Source organism: Stomoxys calcitrans, chromosome 1 (genome assembly GCF_963082655.1).
Source record: "Stomoxys calcitrans chromosome 1, idStoCalc2.1, whole genome shotgun sequence".
Lineage (NCBI taxonomy): Eukaryota > Metazoa > Arthropoda > Insecta > Diptera > Muscidae > Stomoxys > Stomoxys calcitrans.
The window spans coordinates 249,012,034-249,029,804 of NC_081552.1; the positions used below are offsets into that span (position 1 = coordinate 249,012,034).

A 17,771-nucleotide genomic window follows, 5' to 3' on the forward strand; every position below is an offset into this window, starting at 1 on the left:
GTTACTGTTTCGAATTTCAGCGTAATCGGATGAAAAATAAAGCTTTTATGAGCTTCAGACCCTTTATCGGCAGATCGGTCTATATGGCAGCTATATCTAAATATAGTCCGATCTGAACCATACTTGAGTAAGATATCGGGAGGTTTATAATAACCCACTGTTGCAAATTTCAGCGAAATCGGGTAATAAATAAAGCTTTAATGGACTTCAGATCCTTTATCGGCAGATCGGTCTATATGGCAGCTATATCTAAATATAGTCAGATGTCGGGGGGCTAAAAATAACCCACTGTTTTAAATTTCAGCGAAATCGGGTAATAAATAAAGCTTTTATGCCCTACAGACCCTTTATCGGGAGATCGGTCTATATGACAGCTATATGTAAATATAGTCCGATCTGAACCATATTTACGTCAGATATCGGGAGGCTAAAAATAACCCACTGTTTTAAATTTCAGCGAAATCGGGCAATAAATAAAGCTTTTATGCCCTTCAGACCCTTCATCGGGAGATCGGTCTATATGGCTGCTATATCTAAATATAGTCCGAAGTAAACCATATTTGGATCAGTTATTGGGGAGCCTTAAGCTACTCACTATTTCAAATTTCAGCAAAATCGGATGAAAAATAAAGTTTTTATAGGCATTAGACCCATTATCGCAGATCGGTCTATATGACAGCTATATCTAAATATAGTCCGATCCGAACCATATGTTGGACGGATGTCGGGAGACCTAAAAATACCCACGGTTTTAAATTTCAGCAAAATCGGATAAAAAATAAAGTTTTTATGGGCGTATGGGCAGCTGAACCGATTTTCTTGAAATTTTCACTGATAGTGCATAATGATCCCGTTGTGAAAATAGGGTACTACATTTTTTGATATCTGAAGGGGGGCGGAACCTCCCCCTTACCCTAATTTTCAGAAACGCCAGATCTCGGAGATGGGTAGTGCGATTTGAGCGAAATTTTGTGTGCTCTCATATAGTACCCTAAAAATAAAAATTTGGTATCCAAATTTCGAATGGGGTGCCTAGGGGGGCCGCCCCACCCTAAAACCTACCAAACATATATTAAGACCAATCACGACAATATGGGACTTAAATGAAAGGTATTTAGGATAAGAAAACGTATCTAATATCCATTTGTCGAACCAAGTGCTAGGGGGACCACCCCAACCCCCAAAACACTCCTAAATCGGACATATTTACCGACCATGGCAATTTGGGACTCAAATGAAAGGTATTTGCGAGTAGAATGCGAATCTGATATCCAAATGTGGGACCACGTTTCTGGGGGTCCACCCCTTCTCCAAAACACCCCCAAAATGAATGTATGAATTGAATGTAGTATTCCAAGCTGATATCCGAATAAGAGACCAAGTGTTTGGGGGACCGCCTCTCCCCAAAAACCTCAGCCAAAGGGAACATATATACGACCATAGCCACATGGGGCTCAAATATGGGACCAAGTGTTTGGGGGGCCGCCTCTCCCTAAAAACCTCCCCCAAAGGGACAAATTTACGACCATAGCAATATGGGGCTCAAATGAAAGGTCTTTGGGAGTAAAGCACGAATTTGATATCAATATTCGGGAAAAGTGTCTATGGGGCCACCCCACCCCCACAACACCACCCAAATAGTATGTATTTGCTGACTTTTGCAATATGAGGCTCAAATAGGAGGGTTTCTAGAGTGGAACACGAATCCGATATATGTTTTCAAGATCTATTCACTGAGTGGCCACCCATCCCCCGAAACACCGCCCAAGCTGGTCATGTTTGCCGACTATGCAAATATGGGGCTCAAATTAAAGGTATGTGGGAGTAGACCACGTATCTGATATCAATATTTGGGGCCAACTGTCTAGCGGACGTCCCACCACCATAACAACCCCCCAATAGGACGTATTTGCTTACCAAGACAATTTGGGTCGTAAAGAGAGTGGAACTAAATATTCATAAATTTTTGGCCCAATACCGTAAACCGGACATATTTGCTGACTTTTGCAATAAGGAGTTTAAAGTCGATTAGAAAACGAATTTCATATCCAATTTTGAGGCCAATGGCAATATGGGGTTTAAATAAATGATATATAGTTATATGAGAATAGAGCACGTTGCTGATATATTTTCCATTCCACATTTGTTGGTAGACCAACAAAGATCATATGGGAAACAGATAAAGGCACTTATATTGTTAAACTGTTAGTTAAGCGATATACTACAATATTTTCGTAGCATGGTATTTTACTAAAAGCTTTTTGATTTCGAAAATAAATACTCCAAGGAAACTTTTGTTCCATATAAAGTTAAAGAAGGCGCAGCGGAGCGAGCCCGGATCAGCTGGTGTATTAAAATTGCTCGAAATTTGACACGGATTGTTTAATAACTCATTTGAAAACATCCGCCGAGATCCATAAAATTGGTTCAGAACTAGATATAGCTCCTTTTGTACTTATAGGGTAGGTGTAGGGTATTATAAAGTGGGCAGCGCCCGACTTTTGCCTTTCCTTATTATATTTTATTTCATTTTATTTTATTTTATTGTATTTTTTTATTTTATTTTAATTTATTTTAATTTATTTTATTTTATTTTATTTTATTTTATTTTATTTTATTTTATTTTATTTTATATTATTTTATTTTATTTTACTTTATTTTATTTTATTTTGTTTTATTTTATTTTATTTTATTTTATTTTATTTTATTTTATTTTATTTTATTTTAGTTTGTTTTATTTTATTTTATTTTATTTTTCTTTTTGAAAAGTGATTGTATTCCATTTGCCTTTCAAAAACCCTTTCAAGGCACGTTTTTTTATATCACAACTAAAGTCCTCTTCAGTTAAATGTTTGTTCTCTTTTTGGTATGATACACACTTAAATGTTTTTTGTGTTTATCATGAAATGAAAGCATAATATTGACATTTTGAAGGATATTTTCCCGATAATTTCACACCAAGGTCAAGGATAAATGTGGGCTATAGTATACCAGCAATTTACAGCTCGTACTAGGCGCTGTGCGATAATCCTTTTTGGCTGTTGTTATTGTTATTTCTTCGCTGGTTCCTTAATGTCATGCATTATTTAGTATTTTCTTATTGTTAAGGCAGAGATCCGATACAAGGTTAAACATTGAAAATTTAACAAAGTGTGGCCCATTTAACATAGCTCAAACATGGCTTGAAACACCCTTGAACGGTAAGATTTGTATAAAGCGGCTTTGTAGTCGACGAAAAGTTGGAAAGGGTCCATGTGTATTTCTTGAAACTTTTTCAGAATTTATCGTAATTCGAATATCTGGTTTAAGGTGGACTTACCAGTTAAATACCCTACACCACACCTGTGGTACAGGGTATTATAAGTTTTATGCAATTGTTTGCAACGCTAAGAAGGAGAAGAACTAGACCCATTGATAAGTATACCCATCGGCTTAGAATCACTTCCTGATTCGATTGAGCTATGTCAGTCTGTCCATCGGTCCGTCTGTTTAGGTCCCATCGTAAGAAAATCTTACATGATTCTCTTCAATATATAAATAGGTTTGCAAAATTATAATCTTACTATATTCCAACATAGGCTCCATGCATTTAAAGTTGTACACAGGCGGGGTGGTGTAGGGTATTATATAGTCGGCTCCGCCCGACTTTTGCCTTTCCTTACTGGTTTTGAATATAGATTTTGATTGCTCCCACAGGACGCTCGAAAGTATTTTGCATGCAATGCAATGAAGACTTATTCCTCTATTGTTCGAAAACATTATTTTGTTTCCTATGTACAATGTATATGATGTATACGTTATCTACCACTACTGTATCTTTTGTGAGTTTTTCTTCTTTGTCTCTGTAGGAGGATGTGTATGTGAGAAAACCGTCGGTTTCATGTTTATTTCATTGATTTCCGGGACTTCATTGGAACTGCTGAACATCTGAGCCTCTACTTTACTTCTACTATACCTCTAGTCTACCATTATTTTGCCTCTTGTTCACCTCTAGTTTACCTACAGTCTACTTCTTTTCTACATCTTCGCCTAATCCACCTTTAGTCTGCCTCAATGCTACCTCTAATCTACACGTACTCTACTTACAGTCTACCTTTACTGTACCTCCACACTACCATTACTCTACCTCTAGTCCACCTCTACTCTACCACCACTCTACCTCTAATCCACCACTACTCTACCTACAGCCTACCTCTACTCTACCTCTACTCTACCTCTACCCTACCTGTAATCTACTTCTGGTCCACCTCTAATCAACCTACACTCTACCTACAGTCTACTTCTAGTCTACCTCTACTCTGCCTCTATTCTACCTCAAATCTACCCCTACTCTACCTAAAGTCTACATCTATTCAACCTTTACTCTATCGCCACTCTACCTCTAGTCCATCTCTACTCTTACTACCTCTACTCTACTTCTGGTCTACCTCAAATCTATTCCTATTTTACCCTTACTGTATTTCTACTCTACCTATAATATATTCCACCTGCAATATATTCTACCTCTACTCTTACCTACAGTCTACCTCAATGCTACCTCTAATCTACACGTGCTCTACTTCCACTCTACCTCTACTCTTCCTCTGCTCCAACTCAACTCTTCCTCTAATCTACTTCTATTCTACCTCTACTCTACCTAAAGACTACATCTACTCTACCACTAGTCTACCTCTACCAATCTCCACTATAACTACATCCTACCTTCACTCTACCTATAATCTAGCTCTACCCTATCTCTACTCTACTTCTGGTCCCCCCTAGTCTGCCTCCATTTTACCCTTACTCTACCTCAACTCTACTTTTACTCAACTCTACTCTACCTCCACTCTTCCGCTGCTCCAACTCTACCCTTCCTCTACTCTACTTCTACTCTACCTCAATTCTAGCTCTATTCAACCTCTACTCTACCTAAAGCCTACCTTTACTCTACGTAAAGACTACATCTATTGTACCTTTACTCTACCTCCACTCTACCTCTAGTCCATCTCTACTCTTACTACCTTTACTCTACTTCTGGTCCACCTCTAGTCTACCTCCATTTTACTCTTAATCTACCTCAACTCTACTTTACTCTTCTTCTACTCTACCTCCACTTTTCCGCTACACCAACTCTACTCTTCCTCTACTCTATATCTAATCTTCATCTACTCTACCTCAACTCTACCTCTAGTCCATCTCCACTCTTACTACCACTATTCTACTTCTGGTCCACCTCTATTCTACCTCTATTCTACCCTTACTATACTCTACCTATAATCTACTCCACCTATAATCTATTATACCTCTACTCTACCTCCACTCTGCCTCTAGTCTACCTCTACTCTTACCCACAGCCTACCTTTCCTCTACATATAGTCTACCTCTACTCTACCATATCTCTATATCTATTCTACATATACTCTTCCTCTACACGACCCCTAATCTATATATATATCCTACATCTACCCTACCTTTACTCTACCTCTACTCTACTTCTGGTCCACCTCTAGTCAACCTCCACTCTACCTATAGCCTACTTCTAGTCTATCTCTACTATACCTCTATTTTACCTCCTTTACCGCTAGTCTACCTCGACCCTTTCTCTTATCTACTTCTACTTTACCTAAAATCCATCTCTACTCTTATTACCTTTATTCTACCCTTTCTCTTCTTCTTCATCTACTCTACCTATAATATATTCCACCTATAATCTATTCTACCTTTACTCTACTTCTACTTTGCCTTTAGTCTACCTCTACTCTTACCTACAGTCTACCTCAATGCTACCTCTAATCTACACGTACTCTACTTCCGTTCTACCTCTACTCTTCCTCTTCTCCAACTCTACTCTTCCTCTACTCTACTTCTACTCTACCTTCATTCTAGCTCTACATCTACTCTACCTACATTCTAGCTCTACTCTACCTTAAGACTACATCTACTCTACCACCAATCTAACCTCTAGTCCATCTCTTCTAGAACTACATCCTACCTCTACTCTACCTATAATCTAACTCTACCCTACCTCTACTCTACTTCTGGCCCCCCTCTAGTCTACCTCCATTTTACTCTTAGTCTACCTCAACTCCACTTCTACTCTGCCTCTACTCTACCGCCACTCTTCCGCTACTCCAACTCTACTCTTCCTCTACTCTACATCTACTCTACCTCAACCTCAACTCTACCTCTAGTCCATCTCTACTCTTACTACCTCTACTCTACCTCTGGTCCACCTCTAATCTACCTCTGTTCTACCCTTACTATACTCTACCTATAAGCTATTATACCTCTACTCTACTTCTACTCTGCCTCTAGTCTACCTCTACTCTTACCTACAGCCAACATCTCCTATACCTATAGTCTACCTCTCCTCTACCAATAGTCTACTTCTACTCTACCTTTTCTCTATCTCTATTCTACCTATACTCTTCCTCTACTCAACCTCTACCCTACCTCGACTTTACCTCTAGTCTATCCCTATTCTTCTTCTAGTCAATCTTCAGTATACCTCTACCGTCTAGTCTGCCTCTACTCTTCCTACAGCCTTCCTCTACTCTACCTACAGTCAACCTCTACTCTACTACCATTATATCTCTACTCAACCTCTAGTACATCTCTAGTCTACCTCTACTCTACCTTTTCTCTAGTCTTCCTCTACTCTACCTCTTCTCTAGTCTATCCCTAGTTCTCTTCTAGTCCATCTTTAGTCTACCTCTTGTATACCTCTACCATCTAGTCTACACCTACTCATCCTACAGCCTTTCTCTACTCTACAGTCTACCTCTACTATACTTCCATTGTAACACCACTCTACCTCTACTCCATCTCTAGTCTACTTCCACTCTACGTCAGTCTACCTCTACTCTGCCTACAGTCTACCTCCACCATTAGCCTAGGATAGTCAAATTTTATAACGCGGAGGGATAGACCTACAGTCTACCTTTGCTCTCCTTACACTCTACCTTTTCTCGTTCGTTACTCTAGCCCTACTCTATCCTACTCATTTGAGCTGGCAAACTATTGATAATTCGTAGATTTTTTCGATATTTCTAATAAAAATATCGATACTATCGTTAATTTCCCATCACCATTTTAACATGAAGAGTAAAAATCAGGAGATCAATTTTATAGATGCAATATCAATGCACAGACCGAATAAAACCACACTTGAAAGAAATGAGAGAAATCATTGTGCAAAATGTTTGCCTATTCGAAAGAAAATTGCGCCCTCTATAGGCGCAATGTATCTTAAAGGAAAAACATCAATCGATATGCAGACAAAAAATAAATTATCGATAGTGCCATCGATATTTTGCCAGCTCTACTACTCATATTCTCATTTCCAAAACCTTTCATTTATTGTCCCGATCAGACAACACGTCTTCTCGAATGGTCAATAGGTGGAAAACGTCAACATTTTTCTCTTGCATGATTTCGACCACATTTTCCTCAAACTTCAAAAAACAAAACTAACAAACCCTTGTTCTGAACTTTAAAAGCAAATTGAAGTCAACATTTTCCACTTCACTTAGATAGGCACAATTCAAGTAAAATTTCTTACCAATTGACAGCTTTTTATGATATTGCCTCTGTCCTTTTGTAAGAATTGTCATATTGCGGTTTATTTGACCCATCAACACGAACTCCTACAAATTTTCACAAAAACTTAGATTTTATCGTAGACACTTTTTATTGCCTTACATTTCGCAGAATTCTTTTGATATTTTTTTTGGCTTTATTCTACCTTAAGGCCATTTGGCAGCATATGGCTTATGATGGTTATCAGTTACAACGCAAAAGTCCTCTCAGAGGCCTAGCAAAGCCTTTCAGAGGCAGGGGAAACCGAAGTACTCCCAAGAATAAAACCGAACAAATGGTTTTCTGGGTTTTGCTGTGAAAGAATTCCAAAACCGGTGGTATTTATGTACGTAGTTTTTTTTTATTTTTGTTTTCAAATCTAAGGGTTTGTTGTCATTTTTGGCGCCATTAGGCGCCCATGCCATTCACAAACAAAAACAAAACGAAACTCGATGAAAAAATCAAGGTAATACTCATTACATTCGTACATGGTATATTTTGATGGCCATGTCTTTGTAGGCTTGTCAAAGGGCCACCAATACCTACTATGGCATTGACACTTTTACCTACCCCCTACGCCTCATGACAACCCCTTTTTTAGGGTATTCGAGACGCCTGTTATCCAAAATGCAATATCAAGGTCGTTACATTGAAAAGGAAGGAACGGAATGAGTGCAGCCTGAATGCTATCAAAGCCAAATCCTTTTATATACAAACCGTTACACACACACACACACTCCCACACCCACACACACACCCTCACCGCACAGTTACATACATTTGACATTGTTGGCAACTGTTGACAATTATGGCCTTAGTGTATCACCCATGGATGTGGTGGTGAGGGATAACAACTTGTAAGCTTTACATGCTCTAAGGTAGTTGGCAATGAAGACCACCGGCAACAATATTCGATCTATGGGTTGGTTGGCAGAGCAACGTGTTTTAAAGGCATTGTTGGATATTTATTTAGCCATATGCGAATAACAAATCTTCTTTATCGATAAAAACGAATTAAAAACTTTTTGTTTTACAGTAAATTTGGAAGAAAAACTTATTTACTGAGTTGTTGTAAAATACAGAAGCAGAAAAATTGCCACTTGGAAACAAAATGGAAGATTTCGTGGAAATTTGTTATATCTAGAAAGATAAGTTTATGCAAAAACAAATAAGAGCGTGCCAAGTTCGGCCGGGCCAATTCTTATATACTCTCCACCATGGTCATTGTGTAATATTTCACTCAATTCGCAGAAGAATTTCGCCTTGTAGGGGGCTCAAGAAGCAAACTCGGGAGATTGGTTTATATAGGAGCTGAATCAAGCTATAGATCGATACAGACCATACTGGACACGTATGTTGAAGGTCATGGGAGGAGCCGTTGTACAAAACTTTTGCCAAATCGGATGCGAATTGCGCCCTCTAGAGGCTGAAAAAGTCAAGACCACAGATCGGTTTATATGGCAGCTATATCAGGTAATGCACTGATTTGTGCCATACTAAGCGCAGTTATTGAAAGTCATAACAAAACACCTGATGAAAAATTTCACCCAAATCGGATGAGAATTGCGCCCTCTAGAGGCTCAAAAAGTCAAGACCCAAGATAGGTTTATATGGCAGCTATATCAAAGTATGTATTGATTTGAAACATACTTAGCACAGTTGTTGGAAGTGATATCAAAACACGACGTGCAAAATTTGAGTTCAATCGGAAGAGAATTGCACCCTCAAAAAGCTGAAGAAGTCAATGCCCAAGTTCGGTTTATATGGCAGCTATATCAGGTTATGAACCGATTTCACCCATACATAGCACAGTTGTTGGAAGTGATATTAAAACACGACGTGCAAAATTTCAGTCCAATCGGACGAGAAATGCGCCCTCTAGTGGCTCAAGAAGCCAAGTGTGGTTTATATGGCAGCTATATCAGGTTATGAACCAATTTAGACCATACTTTGCACAGTTGTTGGAAGTCATACCAAAACACGACGTGGAAAATTGCAGTCCAGTCGGATGAAAATTGCGCCCTCTAGTGGCTCAAGAAGTCAAGATCGGTTTATATGGCAGCTATATCAGGTTATGAACCGATTTCACCCATACATAGCACAGTTGTTGGAAGTGATATTAAAACGCGACGTGCAAAATTTCAGTCCAATCGGACGAGAAATGCGCCCTCTAGTGGCTCAAGAAGTCAAGATCGGTTTATATGGCAGCTATATCAGGTTATGAACCAATTTAGACCATACTTTGCACAGTTTTGGGAAGTCAACCCAAAACAAGTCGTAAACAATTTCAGCTAAATTGGATAGAAATTGCGCCCTCTAGATGCTCAAGAAGTCAAGGCCCCAGATAGGTTTATATGACAGCTATATCCCGTTATGAACCGATTTCAACCATACTCACCATAGATGTTGGTAGTCATAATAAAACACCTCATGCAAAGTTTCAGCGAAATCGGATAAGAATTGTGTCCTCTATTGGCTCAAGAAGTCAAGATCGGTTTATATGGCAGCTATATCAAAACATGGACCAAAATAGCCCATTTACAATCCCAACCGGCTTACACTAATAAGAAGTATTTGTACTAAATTTCAAGCGGCTAGCTTTACTCCTTCGAAAGTTAGCGTGCTTTCGACAGGCAGACGGACGGAAGGACAGACATACGGACGGACGGGAGGACAGACAGAATGACAGACGGACAGACAGAGGGACAGATAGACGGACAGACAGACAGACAGACAGATAGACAGACAGACGGACGGACGGACGGACAGACAGACAGAAGGACAGACAGACGGACGGACAGATATACAGACGGACGGACAGACGGACAGACGGACGGACAGACGGACGGACGAACAGACGGACGGACAGACGGACGGACAGACAGACGGACGGATAGACGGACGGACAGCCGGACGGACGAACAGACGGACAGACAGACGGACGGACAGACAGACGGACGGACGGATAGACGGACGGACGGACAGACGGACAGAGAGATGGGCAGACAGACGGACGAACAGATGGACGGACAGATGGACGGACAGATGGACGGACAGATGGACGGACAGACAGACGAACGGACGGATGGACGGACAGATGGACGGACGGATAGATGGACGGACGGACAGATGGACGGACGGACAGACAGACAAACGGACGGACAGATGGATGGACGGACAGATGGATGGACGGACGGGAGGACAGACAGACAGACAGACGGACGGACAAGGCTACATCGACTTAAAATGTCATAACGATCAAGAATATATATACTTTATGGCGCCTTAGACGAATATTTCGAAGAATTACAAACAGAATGTCAAAATTAGTATACCCCCATTCTATGGTGGAGGGTATAAAAACCAAATCGCCCTAATACTTAAGTATGTTTTTTAGATCGTATTGACATTCTTATTGCCACCGTGGCGCAGAGGTAAGCATTTCCGCCTATAATGCTGAACGCCTAGCTTCGAATCCTAACGAGAACATCAGAAAAAAGTTTTCAGCTATGGTTATCCCCCTCCTTATGCTGACAACTTTTGTGAGGTACTTAGCCATATTAAAACTTCTTCCCAAAAACAGGTATCGCACTGCGGCACGCCGTTCGAACTCGGCTATAAACAGAAGGCCCCTCATCATTAAGATTGAACTCGAATCGGACAGCACTCATTGATATGTTAGAAGCTTGCCCCTGTTTCTTAATGAAATGTTCATGGGCAATTTGCATTGACATTCCAAGTCGATCTAGGCATGTTCGTCTGTCTGTCCGTCTGTGGTAATGCCATGATAGTGATCGAACGCATTAAGCTTAGCCTTTTAAATTTCTGCACAGATACTTCTTCTTGATATAGTTCGTGGGTGATTGTAAGTGGGCCATTATGGTTCAGATTTGGATATAGCTCCCATATAAAGTGGTCTTTCGACTTGACCTCTTGAGCCCCTCGAAGCCTCCATTAGTGTACGATTGAGCTGATCTTGTACCCTGTAGCTTGTATTCTGCTATGACTTCCAACATCCTTTCTAAGTATGGTCCAAATCGGTCTATAACCTCATGAACCTATCTCCAGATTTGACGTTTTAAGCTCTTAAAATTCACAGTTGTTGACTGCTTTTGGGCGTAATGTTGGTTTTAAATTCCAACATCCATGGTAAGTATTGTTCAAATCCCATATAAACCGATCTCCTCATAAGTCTTCTACCGCAGTACAAGCTTACATTTTTGGCCGACAGAAGTTTGGTACATACAGTACCACTATGCTCTTCAACTACGTTCATTTTGTGTACATTTTTCGCAAAATCTATGGTGATATTCTCCCAAGATTCGGTCCGGCCGTACTTAGCACATTTTCACTTTTTTATTGTAAAAAACCCAACAAAGTACATTAAAAGCTGGTCTCCTCTTAGTTGATGTAGTGTTTTATAATGCGTTTTTTGTTCGAAGACTAAATGCCTTAACAGCCTTGTAAGTAGCAGCAACAATAAGCGAAAAAGAAACCCACACCCATGCAAACAAAAACGCTCTATCACTCAAGAACACAAGCCAACAAACAATGAATGCATAATAATAACAACAAATATTGTAACAATAATAACAAAACATTTGTGTATGAATAAATATTCATTCATTCATTCATACTCACAGGCATAGCAACCAACTAAAGAGAGCCAACTAAGAGAGGATATTTATCCACACACAAACACCCCCACACACACACACACACACTGAAGAGGCCATTCACTCATGCACACAAGTACTTAAGTGGGCAAAAAGCAAACGAGCTGCTACACCCACATATGACAAACCGAAAAAACACTGCAACAGACAGCCACAAAAACATCACATACACATTCATACATACATGCATACATGCACACATGAAGCTATCAAAACCAATTCAAGCTCAAATAGTGACATTTAAACATAATATAATCGCATTGTTGAACGAAAGACTTAAATTGGGTAACAGTGACAAATCGTTTTTGTCATCTTTTGCCACCGCCCACCGCCCTAGGGACTCATCCATCCATTGATGGCATATCTTTTGCGGAAATCTCTGTATAAATTATTTTCTATCCGCATTAAATGTGTATTTGGATATAAATTTAATGCTGACATTGGCATCACTGACTGACATCTGTTTGGCCTACTCTGGTTCGGTTCTGGGGTTTCTATTATGGGCCTTGCACTTGTTTAATGGCCCAAGTTTATTGGATTTACTCCAATGCGCAGCAATCAGTTTGATTTTATATAAAGCCTGCAAAATCTAGTAAGCTGAATGATTTATCAGCAGTTATGTGGGTGTGGTTGTGAGTAATTTGAAAATCGAATTTGAAGGTATACTCATACAAATATAAGCAAACGTGGGAAACGTTACATTCGCAAAAGAAGTCAAAAACTTAACCGCAGAAGAAACCAGTTAGGAAAGGCGGTGCCGACTTTATTATAACATACACCCACAAAAATGCACATTTTGCCCTTGAACATTCCACTAAGGAACAGGAGCAAACTTTTCACATAACAATGAGTGCAGTCCCATTCAAATTTAAGCTCAATGATAAGGGGCCTCCTTTTTGTAGCCGAATCCGAACGTGCGACACCTCTTTGGAGTGAAATTCTACATGGCATAGTACCTCACAAATGTTGCCAGCATTAGGAGGGAAAAACCACAGCTAAAAATTTTTTCTGATGATCTCGCCAGAATTCAAACCCTGGTGTTCAGCGTCATAGGCGGGTATGCTAACCTCTGCGCTACGATGGCCTCCCTACACCTACACTAATCGCAAAATCCACATAGTTTGGGTGTCGGGCCATAACAAAGTAAGGGGGAATGAAAGGGCAGATGATTTGGAGGTGAAGGCCAGAGAACTGCTGTCAATAAACTGGGTTTACCCGAAGCCTTTCGGGTCAACGCAGACCAAGTTAAGGGAATGGGCGACAAATGCGCATCCAAAATTGTGGAACAGCGAAACGATCGTTAGAACGACGAAAATCCTATGGGGGAATTGAGATAGTGAGAAGACAAGGCTATTACTGAAAGGAAGTAAGAAGGAGGTCAGTATAGCTATTGGTATCATAAGCGGGCACATAGGACTACGAGCTCACTTATGTAAAATCGGTGCGGCAAGTAATAGATTGTGAAGGGCATGCGGGAAAGATGATTATGAGACGTTGGAGCATTTCCTTTGTCATTGCCTGGCTTTCGCATCAAACAGATACCGACACTTAGGTGGGGACACCATACCAGACATGAACCAACTTAGGGGAGTGGAATTGAAAACAATTAAGAATTTTGTAAGTACCAAGGAATTCCAAACTTAAAATGTTCCTTTTAGAGGTTACAGTTTTTAGACAAACCGATTACTGGCATAGGAGTATGTTCATAGTGGCAAGGGGCGGATTAATATCAGCACTCTCTTTTCAACCCAACCTAACATACACTATAGGTACAAAGTGGGAGCTATATCTAAATCTGAACCAATTACTCAAAATCTGACGAACATACGTATAGAAGCTACATCTAAATCTAAACCGATTTTGAACAAACTTCTTACATACTTCTTCTCCTTCTTATGGTAGGCATCGAGGAAAGAGTTGTGCACAATTTTGGCAATATTGGTCATAAATGCGCTTGCAGTGACCCTAGAAGTGAAAATCGGCCGATATATGTATATGGCAGCTATAACTAAATCTGAACCGATTTCTATGAAGTTCACTGGTAATGTCGAGAGTCATAAGAAATTCTTTCCTAACGAATTTCTAAAGAATCGGTTAACAAATGAGCACTTTATTGCAATATTTCTCAAAATCAGGCGATATATATATGTGAGCTATATCTAAATCTGAACCGATTTCTGTGAAATGCACCATCAATATCAAAAGTTATAAGAAAATCCTTCCTGCCAAAATTCGAGAGAATCGGCTTTTAAATGACCATTTTTTGCATTATTACTGCAAATCGCCAGAACATATATATGGGAGCTATATCTAAATCCGAACCGACTTCTTCCAAATGCAATAGGCTTCGTCTATAAGCCGTAAAACATGCCTGTACCAAATTTGAAGACGACACGGCCAGACGGACAGACAAACGGACAGACAGAGAGACGGACATAGCTAATCAGAAAATGATTCTGAGTCGATCGGTATACTTATCAATGGGTCTATCTCCCTTCCTTCTGGGTGTTACGAACAAATTCACTAAATAATAATACTCTGTACCTCAGTAGTGGTGTAGGGTATAACATGGAAGCTGAATCAAGCTATAGATCGATTCAGACCACATTGGACACGTATGTTTAAGGTTATGGGTGAAGCCGTTATACAAAATTACAGCCAAATCGGATAAGAATTTCGCCCTCTAGAGGCTCAAGAAGTCAAGACCCAAGATCGGTTTATATGGCAGCTATATCAAAACATGGACCAATATGGCCCATTTAAAATCTCAACCGACCTACACGAATAAAAAGAATTTGTGCAAAATTTCAAGCGTCTAGCTTTACTCCTTCGAAAGTTAGAGTGTTTTCAGACAGGACAGACAGATGGACGGACGGACGGACAGAGGTACGGACGGACAGAGGTACGGACGGACAGAGATACGGACGGACAGAGGTGCGGACGGACGGACAGGGCTAGTTCAACTCCGAATGTCGATACGATCAAGAACGTATATACCTTATGGGGTCCCAGATCAATATTTCGAGGCGTTACCAACGGAATGACTTGATTAGTATACCCCCATACTATGGTGGGGGGTATAAAAACATGGAGGTTTGTTGAAATTTCGATAATATTCGACTGAACAAGTAAAAGCGGGCTAAGTTTGGCCGGGCAGAATCTTATGGATCGCATTTGTTCTTTGAATTACTTTTCCAAATACATATGACCTGTATAAAGTTATTGACTGATATGTATCGTACTTGTCATAGCTGTTAGGCCATAGAAAAATACCACCTCCAAAATTTAGGTAAATCAAGTAATAGTTGCGCCCTTCAATTTTTGTCCGATTTAGCTAAAATTTTGCACATAGTTCTTTGTATTGACTTCCAACAACTCTGCAAAGTACAGTCCAAATCGGGCAATAATCTGATATAGCTCCCATATAAACCGAAATCTGATTTGACTTCTTGAGCCTCTGGAAGTCACAATTGTTGTGCGATTTGGCCTTAATTTCGCACATAGTGTTCTGCTATGACTTCCAACAACTGCGCCAAGTACGGTCCAAATCAGTCTATAACCTGATATAGCTCCCATATAAACTGATCTCCCTATATGACTTCTTGAGCCCCTGGAAGCCGCAATTTTTGTTTGAGTTTGCTACAATTTCGCACACAGTCTTCTGTTATGACTTTCAACAACTTGGCCAAGATTTGACTTCTTCAGCCCCTGGAAGCCACAATCTTTGTTCGATTTGGCTACAATTTCACACATAGTGTTCCGTTATGACTTCCAACAACTGTGCCATATACGGTCCAAATCAGTATTTAACCTGGTGTAGCTCCCATATAATCCGATCTCCCGATTTGACTTTTTATACCCACCACCGAAGGATGGGGGTATATTCATTTTGTCATTCCGTTTGCTGAAACTTTGCACATATTCTTTTTTTTATCCATAAACAGGTTAAGTTCGAAGATGGGCTATATCGGACTATATCATGATATAGCTGCCATATATACCGATCCACCGATTTAGTGTTTTAGGCCCAAAAAGCCACATTTATTATCCGATTTTGCTGAAATTTGGGACAGTGAGTTGTGGAAGGTCCTTCGACATTCTTCTTCAATTTGGCTCAGATCGGTTTGGATTGTGATATAGCTGCCATATAGACCGATCCGCCGATTTAAGGCCTTGGGCCCATAAAAGGCACATTTTTTATGCGATTTTGCTGAAATTTGGGACAGTGAGTTGTGTTAGGCCCTTCGACATCCTTCTTCAATTTGGCCCAGATCGGTCCAGATTTGGATATAGCTGCCATATACACCAATCTCTCGATTTAAGGTTTTGGGCCCATAAAAGACATATATACTGCCCGATGTCGCCGAAATTTGGGACAGTGAGTAAGGTTAAGCCCCTCGACATACTTCTTTAATTTAGCTCAGATCGGTCCAGATTTGGATATAGCTGCCATATAAACCGATCTCACAATTTAAGGTATTGCGCCCATAAAAGGCGCATTTATTGTCCGATGTCACCGAAATTTGGGACAGTGAGTTGTGTTAGGTCATTCAACAAACTTCTTTAATTTGGCCTAGATCGGTCCAGATTTGAATATAGCTGCCATATAAACCGATCTCTCGATTTAAGGTCTTGCGCAAATAAAAGGCGCATTTTTTGTCCGATTCCGCCGAAATTTGAGACAGTGAGTTGTGTTAGGCTCTTCGACATTTTTCTGAAACTTGCTCCAAATCGGCCCAGATTTGGTTACAGCTGCCATATAAACCGATCTCTCGATTTAAGGTCTTGCACCCATAAAAGGCGCATTTATAATCCGAGGCCACCGTAGCGCAGAGGTTAGCCTATCCGCCTATGACGCTGAACGCCTGGGTTCGAATCCTGGCGAAACCATCAGAAAAAATTTTCAGCGGTGATTTTTCCCTCTTAATGCTGGCAACATTTGTGAGGCACTATGCCATGTAAAACTTCTCTCCAAAGAGGTGTTGCACTGCGGCACGCCATTCGGACTCGGCTATAAAAAGGAGGCTCCTTGTCTTTGAGCTTAAACTCTAATCGGACTACCGTCATTGATATGTGAGAAGTTTGTCCCTGTTCCTTAGTGGAATATTAATGGGCAAATTTTGCATTTGCATAATCCGATGTCACTGAAATTTGACACAGTGACTTATGTTGGTCCAAATCGGAACATATTTCGATATATATATATATATATTTCGGAACATATATAAATTATGCATTTTTCATCGTATTTTGACCAAAGGTGGTTTACAAAGGTCTTGGGTATCTAAAGTTCCGCCCGGCCGATCTTAACCCGTTTTTATTTGTTGAGTCCTTAAAATCCGCAGTTTTTGTCCAATTTGGCGGAAATTTTGCATGTGGTGTTCTATTACAACTTGCAACAAATGTGCCAAAAACGGTCCAAATCAGTCTATAACCTGATAATCGGTCTCTCGATTATCCTTGTTCGGATTAATTTTTGCTGGTTTGACAGAAATTTGGTATGTAGAATAAAATTATGCCCCTTAACTAAATTTAGTT

General features: G+C 40.1%; 1 protein-coding gene across 8 annotated transcripts in view; it reads left to right on the plus strand.

The window, feature by feature from the left end:
- LOC106094995 (calcium-binding protein E63-1) overlaps window positions 1-17,771 on the plus strand; it is a 272,836-nt gene that overhangs the window by 212,206 nt on the left and 42,859 nt on the right. The gene's annotated exons all lie outside the window — the stretch shown is intronic.